Source organism: Parasteatoda tepidariorum, chromosome 9, assembly GCF_043381705.1.
Source record: "Parasteatoda tepidariorum isolate YZ-2023 chromosome 9, CAS_Ptep_4.0, whole genome shotgun sequence".
Classification (NCBI taxonomy): domain Eukaryota; kingdom Metazoa; phylum Arthropoda; class Arachnida; order Araneae; family Theridiidae; genus Parasteatoda; species Parasteatoda tepidariorum.
The window spans coordinates 89,365,773-89,374,732 of NC_092212.1; positions in this window are offsets into that span (position 1 = coordinate 89,365,773).

An 8,960-nucleotide genomic window follows, 5' to 3' on the forward strand; every position below is an offset into this window, starting at 1 on the left:
TGTATACAAGTGCCAATGCATCTTGATTCAACTAGTTTAAACCAGTTTCTCCATTATAAGAGCACACTTTTTATGCAAAGCTGTGCCGTTTTTATTTAATAGTGTGTTTAGTTTAAAGTTTTTTAAGTGAGTAATTAATATGGGGAAAACAGCAGCTGAAAGAATGAGAGAATATAGAATGTTCCAAGTAAAAAAGATATTTGTATGAAGAAAGCTGAAGAATATAAAACGAAAATTTAAGAGAAAATTTAAATTTAAAAAAATAAAAAGGCACTGATACAAGCAGAAGAAATTCAGGAAGGATATTCTCTTTATAATATTTCTTAGGCATTGATATTATAAAAGCAAACCGTGTATTACCTGTATCTCCAAGAAAACATTGTACTGTTCTATGCATACTCTGTAACCTTACTACCAAAACAAAAGAAATAGCCTAGTAACAAAGTTTCTGATGAAACAAGAAAAACTTGTAATAAATTTTTATTCATCTGATAAACTTTCTTGCCAGACTTCTGGTAGAGCTGAGTGCATGATTATCAACGAAAATGGACAGAAAGTCCGCAAAGCCAAATGTGCACCTTGATGGAAGCATATTAAGGCAGATGCACCAAACTTAAAAATTAGCAAAGTTTTGCTGTACTATGACCTATCCATATTTTATGCATAGGTAAACACCATATAAAATGCGTATGCGCTATTCACGAAAATGTGAATTTTCTATTAAAATCACAATTGTTTGCCTAACACTTGCATAAAATTACTAAATATAACGACTTGCAACAATCGCTCAATTGACTTTTTATTTTATAACCGTCGTTGAACAGCAGATCCAAATTTGAGTTAACGGTTCCCAATGTNCGGGACTACATATCTAACTTGCCCACAGCGCCACCAACTGTGCCGCGCTTCACGTGTCTGTCCAGCGAATATTTAGATGAAAAATACCACCTCCGGTTTAGTCAACAAACTTATTTTGGCCCTTTGTGGGCCTACTAAACAGTCTATAAAAATTTCCATTGGTACAATATCTTGTTGCATTAAACTCTAATTTCAGGACGAGTTTGAAATTAATAGGTTAATATTATAGGGACTTACGGGGTGTGATGTGTGCGTGCCTCCTGATATAAATTTTGTCCCTTTTTCAGCCATTATTCGCGTTTTAACAAAAAAAAATAATTCTTTTCATATATAGAACACTTTATTCACTTAAAAATATTGAAAAAGGAGTTAAAAAATAACATAAAATAAAATAAATAAATAAATAAAAATTGTCCAAAATTTATCCGTTTATTAGCTATTATTCGCTATTTCCCAAAGGAAAAATAATTATTTTTTTATACNAAAAAATAGTTATTTTTATATACAGAACACTTGATTCGCGTTATAATATCGAAAAGTATTTTTAAAAAATCAATATAATATAAATAAAAAAAATTTAAAATCGACCATCACAGAGTTTCGAACCCAGGACCTCCGGAAGTACACGTCAACCTTGTACACACCGCTAATAACTGCGCCACTCTTCACATGCCAGCCTCACGATTATTTAGCTTAATACACCTACTCCCGGTCAGTCAACAAAACTTATTTTGGCCCTTTGTGGGCCTACTAAATAGTCTATAAAATATTCCATTGGTACAATAGCTTGTTGCATTAAACTCTAATTTCAATCCGAGTTTGAAATTTATAGGTTAATATTATAGGGAGTTAAGGGGTGTGATGTGTGCGTGCCTCCTGATATGACTTTTGTCCATTTTTCAGCCATTATTTGCTTTTTAACAAAGAAAAATAATTCTTTTCACATATAGAACACTTTATTCACTTAAAAATATTGTAAAAGAAGTTAAAAAAATAACATAAAATGAAATAAATGAATAAATAAAAAATATCCAAAATTTATTCGTTTATTAGCTATTTTTCGCTATTTTCCAAAGAAAAAATAGTTATTTTTATATACAGAACACTTGATTCGCGTTATAATACCGAAAAGTATTTTTAAAAAAATAATATAAAATAAATAAAAAAAATTTAAAATCGACCATCGCAGGGTTTTGAACCCAGGACCTCCGGGACAACACATCAACCTTGCACACAGCACTGCCAACAGTGCCAAGCTTCACATTCCAGCTTCGCGAATATTTCGCTTAATACACCTGCTCCCGGTTAGTCAACAAAACTTATTTTGGCCCTTTGTGGGCCTTCTAAATAGTATATAAAAAATTCCATTGGTACAATAGCTAGTTGCATTAAACTCTAATTTCTGGCCGAGTTTGAAATTTATAGGTTAATATTATAGGGAGTTAAGGGGTGTGATGTGTGCGTGCCTCCTGATATGACTTTTGTCCATTTTTCAGCCATTATTCGCTCTTTAACAAAGAAAAATAATTCTTTTCATATATAGAACACTTTATTCACTTAAAAATATTGAAAAAGAAGTTAAAAAAATAACATAAAATAAAATAAATGAATAAATAAAAATTGTCCAAAATTTAATCGTTTATTAGCTATTATTCGCTATTTTCCAAAGAAAAAATAGTTATTTTTTTATATACGGAACATTTGATTCGCGTTATAATATCGAAAAGTATTTTTTAAAAAAAAAATATAAAATAAATATAAAAAAAATTGAAATCGACCATCACAGGGTTTCGAACCCAGGACCTCCATGACTACACATCAACTTTGCACACGGCGCTACCAACCGTGCCACGCTTCACATGCCAGCTTCGCGAATATTTAGCTAAATACACCTCCCGGTTAGTCAACAAAACTTATTTGGGCCCTTTGTGGGCCTACTAAATAGTCTATAAAAAATTTCATTGGGACACTTGTTTGTTTGATTAAACTCTAATTTCAGGCCGAGTTTGAAATTTATAGGTTAATATTATAGGGAGTTATGGGATGTGATGAGTGCGTGCCTCCTGATATGACATCAAAAATATTTAATACATTTTTTAGAAAGAAATGCTTGTGTGATTTACCCTGTTACAATTCGAATTCAACTGCAACTATTTTCAGCATGAGGCGAGTTTGGCAACTTTTTTGCATTAAAAGACTAAAAAAGAAACTGTTATCAGGAAAAGTAGACTATTGGAAGACTTTTCTATACTCCTGGCGATGTTTGTTTTTTTTAGCATAAATTGAATTTAAAACACTGGGATTCTTTAGATGTTGCTGTAAATAGTTTTGCAAGTGTAAAATAGTAATGAAAAAATTGAGTAATTAATTTTGTTGCCCAAATAACTGAAATTGAGAAAGAAACAAAGAATGCTTCTAGCTATTCTATTGTTATATACAGAACACTTTATTTACGTTAAAATATCGAAAAAAATATTATAAAATAATTTGAAAGTCAACCATCGCAGGGTTTCGTACCCAGAGCCTCCAGGACTACATATCTAACTTGCCCGCAGGTCCACCAACTGTGCCACGCTTCACGTGTCAGTCCAGCGAATATTTAGATGAAAAACACCACCTCCGGTTTAGTCAACAAACTTATTTTGGCCCTTTGTGGGCCTACTAAGTAGTCTATAAAATTTTCCATTGGTACAATAGCTTGTTGCATTAAACTCTGATTTCAGGACGAGTTTGAAATTTATAGGTTAATATTATAATCACAGGGTTTCGAACCCAGGACCTCCGGGATTACACATCAAGCTTATACACAGCGCTACCAACTGCGCCACGCTTCACATGACGGAGTCACGAATATTTAGCTAAATACACCTACTCACGGTTAGTCAACAAAACTTATTTTGGCCCTTTGAGGGCCTACTAAATAGTCTATGAAAAATTCCATTGGTAAAATAGCTAGTTGCATTAAACTCAAATTTCTGGCTGAGTTTGAAATTTATAGGTTAATATTATAGGGAGTTAAGGGGTGTGATGAGTGCGTGCCTACTGATATGACTTTTGTCCCTTTTTCAGTCATTATTCGCTCTTTAACAAAGAAAAATAATTCTTTTCACATATAGAACATTTTATTCACTTAAAAATATTGAAAAAGAAGTTAAAAAAATAACATAAAATAAAATAAATGAATAAATAAAAATTATCCAAAATTTATTCGTTTATTAGCTATTATTCGCTATTTCCCAAAGAAAAAATAGTTATTTTTATATACAGAACACTTGATTCGCGTTATAATATCGAAAAGTATTTTTAAAAAAATAATATAAAATAAATAAAAAAATTTAAAATCGACCATCACAGAGTTTCGAACCCCGGACCTCCGGGATTACACATCAACCTTGTACACAGCGCTACCAACTGCGCCACTCTTCACATGCCAGCCTCACGAATATTTAGCTAAATACACCTACTCCCGGTCAGTCAACAAAACTTATTTTGGCCCTTTGTGGGCCTACTAAATAGTCTATAAAAAATCCCATTGGTACAATAGCTTGTTGCATTAAACTCTAATTTCAGGCCGAGTTTGAAATTTATAGGTTAATATTATAGGGAGTTACGGGGTGTGATGTGTGCGTGCCTCCTGATATGAATTTTGTCTCTTTTTCAGCCATTATTCGCTCTTTAACAAAGAAAAATAATTCTTTTCATATATAGAACACTTTATTCACTTAAAAATATTGAAAAAGAAGTTAGAAAAATAACATAAAATGAAATAAATGAATAAATAAAAAATATCCAAAATTTATTCGTTTATTAGCTATTTTTCGCTATTTTCCAAGGAAAAAATAGTTATTTTTATATACAGAACACTTGATTCGCGTTATAATACCGAAAAGTATTTTTAAAAAAATAATATAAACTAAGTAAAAAAATTTAAAATCGACCATCACAGAGTTTCGAACCCCGGACCTCCGGGATTACACATCAACCTTGTACACAGCGCTACCAACTGCGCCACTCTTCACAAGCAAGCCTTACGAATATTTATCTAAATACAGCTACTCCCGGTCAGTCAACAAAACTTATTTTGGCCCTTTGTGGGCCTATTAAATAGTCTATAAAAAATCCCATTGGTACAATCGCTTGTTGCATTAAACTCTAATTTCAGGCCGAGTTTGAAATTTATAGGTTAATATTATAGGGAGTTACGGGGTGTGATGTGTGCGTGCCTCCTGATATGAATTTTGCCTCTTTTTCAGTCATTATTCGCTCTTTAACAAAGAAAAATAATTCTTTTCACATATAGAACACTTTATTCACTTAAAAATATTTTAAAAGAAGTTAGAAAAATAACATAAAATGAAATAAATGAATAAATAAAAAATATCCAAAATTTATTCGTTTATTAGCTATTTTTCGCTATTTTCCAAGGAAAAAATAGTTATTTTTATATACAGAACACTTGATTCGCATTATAATACCGAAAAGTATTTTTAAAAAAATAATATAAAATAAATAAAAATCCACCATCACAGAGTTTCGAACCCCGGACCTCCGGGATTACACATCAACCTTGTACACCGCCACTCTTCACATGCCAGGCCTCACGAATATTTAGCTAAATACACCTACTCCCGCTCAGTCAACAAAACTTATTTTGGCCCATTGTGTGCCTACTAAATAGTCTATAAAAAATCCCAATGAAACTACATTCATTTATCTATAGTTAAGACTGAAGTACGTCATTTTAGTCTATTTGTGTGCAGAGAATTACGCTTTTCTCAAAAATGCTATACTACTACATTACATAACTTGTACACAAGTTAATTTTTTATATAGGGATATTAAAGACGAAGCCACTCAATATGTTGTTTCTTCTTTTATTCATTTTTCTAACTATATTTTGGGACTCAAACTCTGATAACTCATTAGATCTAATGTAACATTATTTAAAATTCATTTTGATTTCAAAAATTAAATTTCACCAGTGAATTCAACTAAAGAAAAGACATTAAACCAACAGAAAAAAAAAATTTTTTTAGATGTGTATTTTTTGTGAACTTTTATTTTTCATTTCCGACTATTAGTTCACGCTCTCCTCTTGTTCAAATCGTTAAATAAAATACTTTTTTTGTTCATCCACTCAAGTACAAATACATTTTTTTAAAATCGGATGACACTCGATGTTAATATAATTTTGTTTTCTTCAAATATTAATTCGTTAATTAAATTTTGTATAATAAAATTTAGTTTTATAGGGAAGAAAAAATTTAATTATTTAATAAAAAGTAACTAAAATAAAATTTTTCTTATATATATATATATATATATATAAGTTCAAAATGAAGAATAAAACAAAGAAAAATAANAAATTTTAAAAAACTTTGCTGCTACCCCTGTGTTTTGAAATTTTTACCTTCAAAAAAATTTAGAATTATGTTATTTAACACAATAGCCTTTATCTCTGCTTTAAAATTTCATTTAAAGAAAAATTATTTTTCTCTTTTAAATATTTTTTCATTATTTCTTACACTTATGCATGTTTTTTATAATATTATTAAACAAAAAAATTTTGATTTAATTTTTCTTTATTATTGAATTCCTTTTTTCTGGTTTATAATTTTGTAGTATATTTTTTCTCTATACCTTGTTAAAAGATTTGAAAATTTAATGTAGGGAATACGTTTAAAATTCTAAAAAATTTGGAGAAACTTTTTGCTGTCAACCTCAAAATCTAAATAATTTTTTTCTCTATTACATTTTTTTTCTCTGCATCCTATTTAGAGAGTTAATATTTTTATACTGAGAATTAATGTAGAATTTTGGTCAAAAAATTTCTTTTACAGTTAACCTCAAAGTCATAAGTTAATTTCTTTATTTCCGTGATATTTTCTTATTATACACCCTATTAAAAGTTTTGAAAACTTCATTTCCATAAAATATGTAGTAATTGACTTTAAATTTTTTTTAAATATTTTACTTCTTTAAGAATATGATTTTATTTTTTAATATTGATTAGAGTGTGCAAGCAACGAAAGCAATGATAAAGATGCGATTGCACATTCAACTCCCCCTGGTGTTGGAGACGGAGGCGATGCTTCTACCGCAAATGTGGCTTTCTCCCACCTGCCAAAAAGCCATTCAAAGTGCATTGAATTCTGGATTCTTTGAGGACTGTTGATGATATTTTGATGTTCCTCGTTTCATCCTATAATCAGTAAAAGTATATTTTAAATAAACATTATTTTATTATCAGAAATGTAAATAATACTTTTATCAATATGTTCTATTGTGTAAATAAACTATATCTCAATGTAGACTCTGTCTCTCTTATTTAAAATTAGTTGTGTGTAAGTTTTCTGGAAAATAAATTCAGTGTTACCACAGGGCAACTAGAGTGCCGTTGAATTCAAGGTTGCAAGAAAACCACCAACCCGGTTAAGCCCGGATGGCTTTTACTGGGTAAAACCCACCCTAAAGAGGGTTTTGATTAGTAAGAATATAAATAAAAAATAATCTTGTGTCAAAATAAGTTTCAAATGTGTGGTGTATGTGAGTGCATATAACATTTTGTATCGGGATGTCAGAAGAAACTTCTTTCAGACTTTTGCATCAATTTATTTGTATTAATTACCTATATGTGAAGTCAATTCATAAAATTAAACTTAATTATTAATAGTAAAATAAGCTTTTTTTGAAATAAGATACTTACTTATCCTATTTTAAAGCAGCTGTTGGCCTCAAAAGTTTTTTCTGACCGAGATCATATGAATATAAAGAAATATTGCAGAAAGTTTATCACCAAAATGTTAGAAACTTTACTGGAGAAATGTCCAATAAACTATTCTGTTGTAAGAAATGTTGCTTGCATCAATCAAAAATTAATGTCAGAAAACAAAAGCAAGTGTGTTCTGAAAATGAGAAACATATTAAATTACTTAAGTCAAACAAAGAAAATTGAGGAAAAAGATTGTGACAAAATTAAGCCGCAATTTGCATCATGTATAGATTAATTATGCAATTTTTACTTCATGAATCGTTAAACACTTTATTTGTACATTTTTAATATCATGTATGTTATTTTTACTTTACATCAAGTGCTAATTTTTTCTTCTTAGTCTTAAAAAAGTCCTAAATTTTTTTTGAAATAATTGAGCAAGAACACTGTGCAGTGATTACCGTCAAAAAAAATTTTTTTTCTTATTATTCTTTTAAGTTTATTTTATTCATTACACAAAAAACTTTTTTAACTTAATATTTGGTTTTTACAATAAAGTCTATTAGTACAATCATGTTATGTTATATTTTTGAAATTTTTTTTTTAAAGTTTCTCATGTAAGAGAGAGGGCAAAACTCAATTTCACAAAATTGATAGGTTGATAATTCAAAAGGTACTCTAGGAATGTAAACAAGTGCCAATGCATCTTGATTCAACTAGTTTAAACCAGTTTCTCCATTATTAGAGCACACTTTTTATTTAATAGTGTGTTTAGTTTATAGTTAAAAGTTTTTTAAGTGAGTAATTAATATGGGGAAAACAGCGGCAGAAAGAATGAGAGAATATAGAATGCTCGAAGTAAAAAAGATATTTTTATGAAGAAAGCTAAAGAATATAAAACGAAAATTTAAGAGAAAATTTAAATTTAAAAAAATAAAAAGGCACTGATACAAGCAGAAGAAATTCAGGAAGGATATTCTCTTTATAATATTTCTTAGGCATTGAAGAAAGCTATTTTAAAAGCAAACCGTGTATTACCTGTATCTAATAAATAATATTTTTGCATAAGGATAAAGATGGCAATATTAAAAAATAATAATTTTTCTTAAAAATTTTTTTTATAATTTCTGCATTACAGGATGATAAAAAAGACATCGATTTTTATAAAAAAATTGTTTTTAAATATAAATATATGAGTTTAAATTGAAAATACAAAATAACTGAAAAATGTACTAACAGTTTTGAAGGGCATAACATCAGTTACTGACACTGGTTATGTATCACCACTATGCTAAAAGAACTGAACATGAATAAAATAAAAGTATTCTTGAATAGTACTATAGATAAATAAACCTGTTTATGACGAACCAAGCACTTAGTCCCTAATATT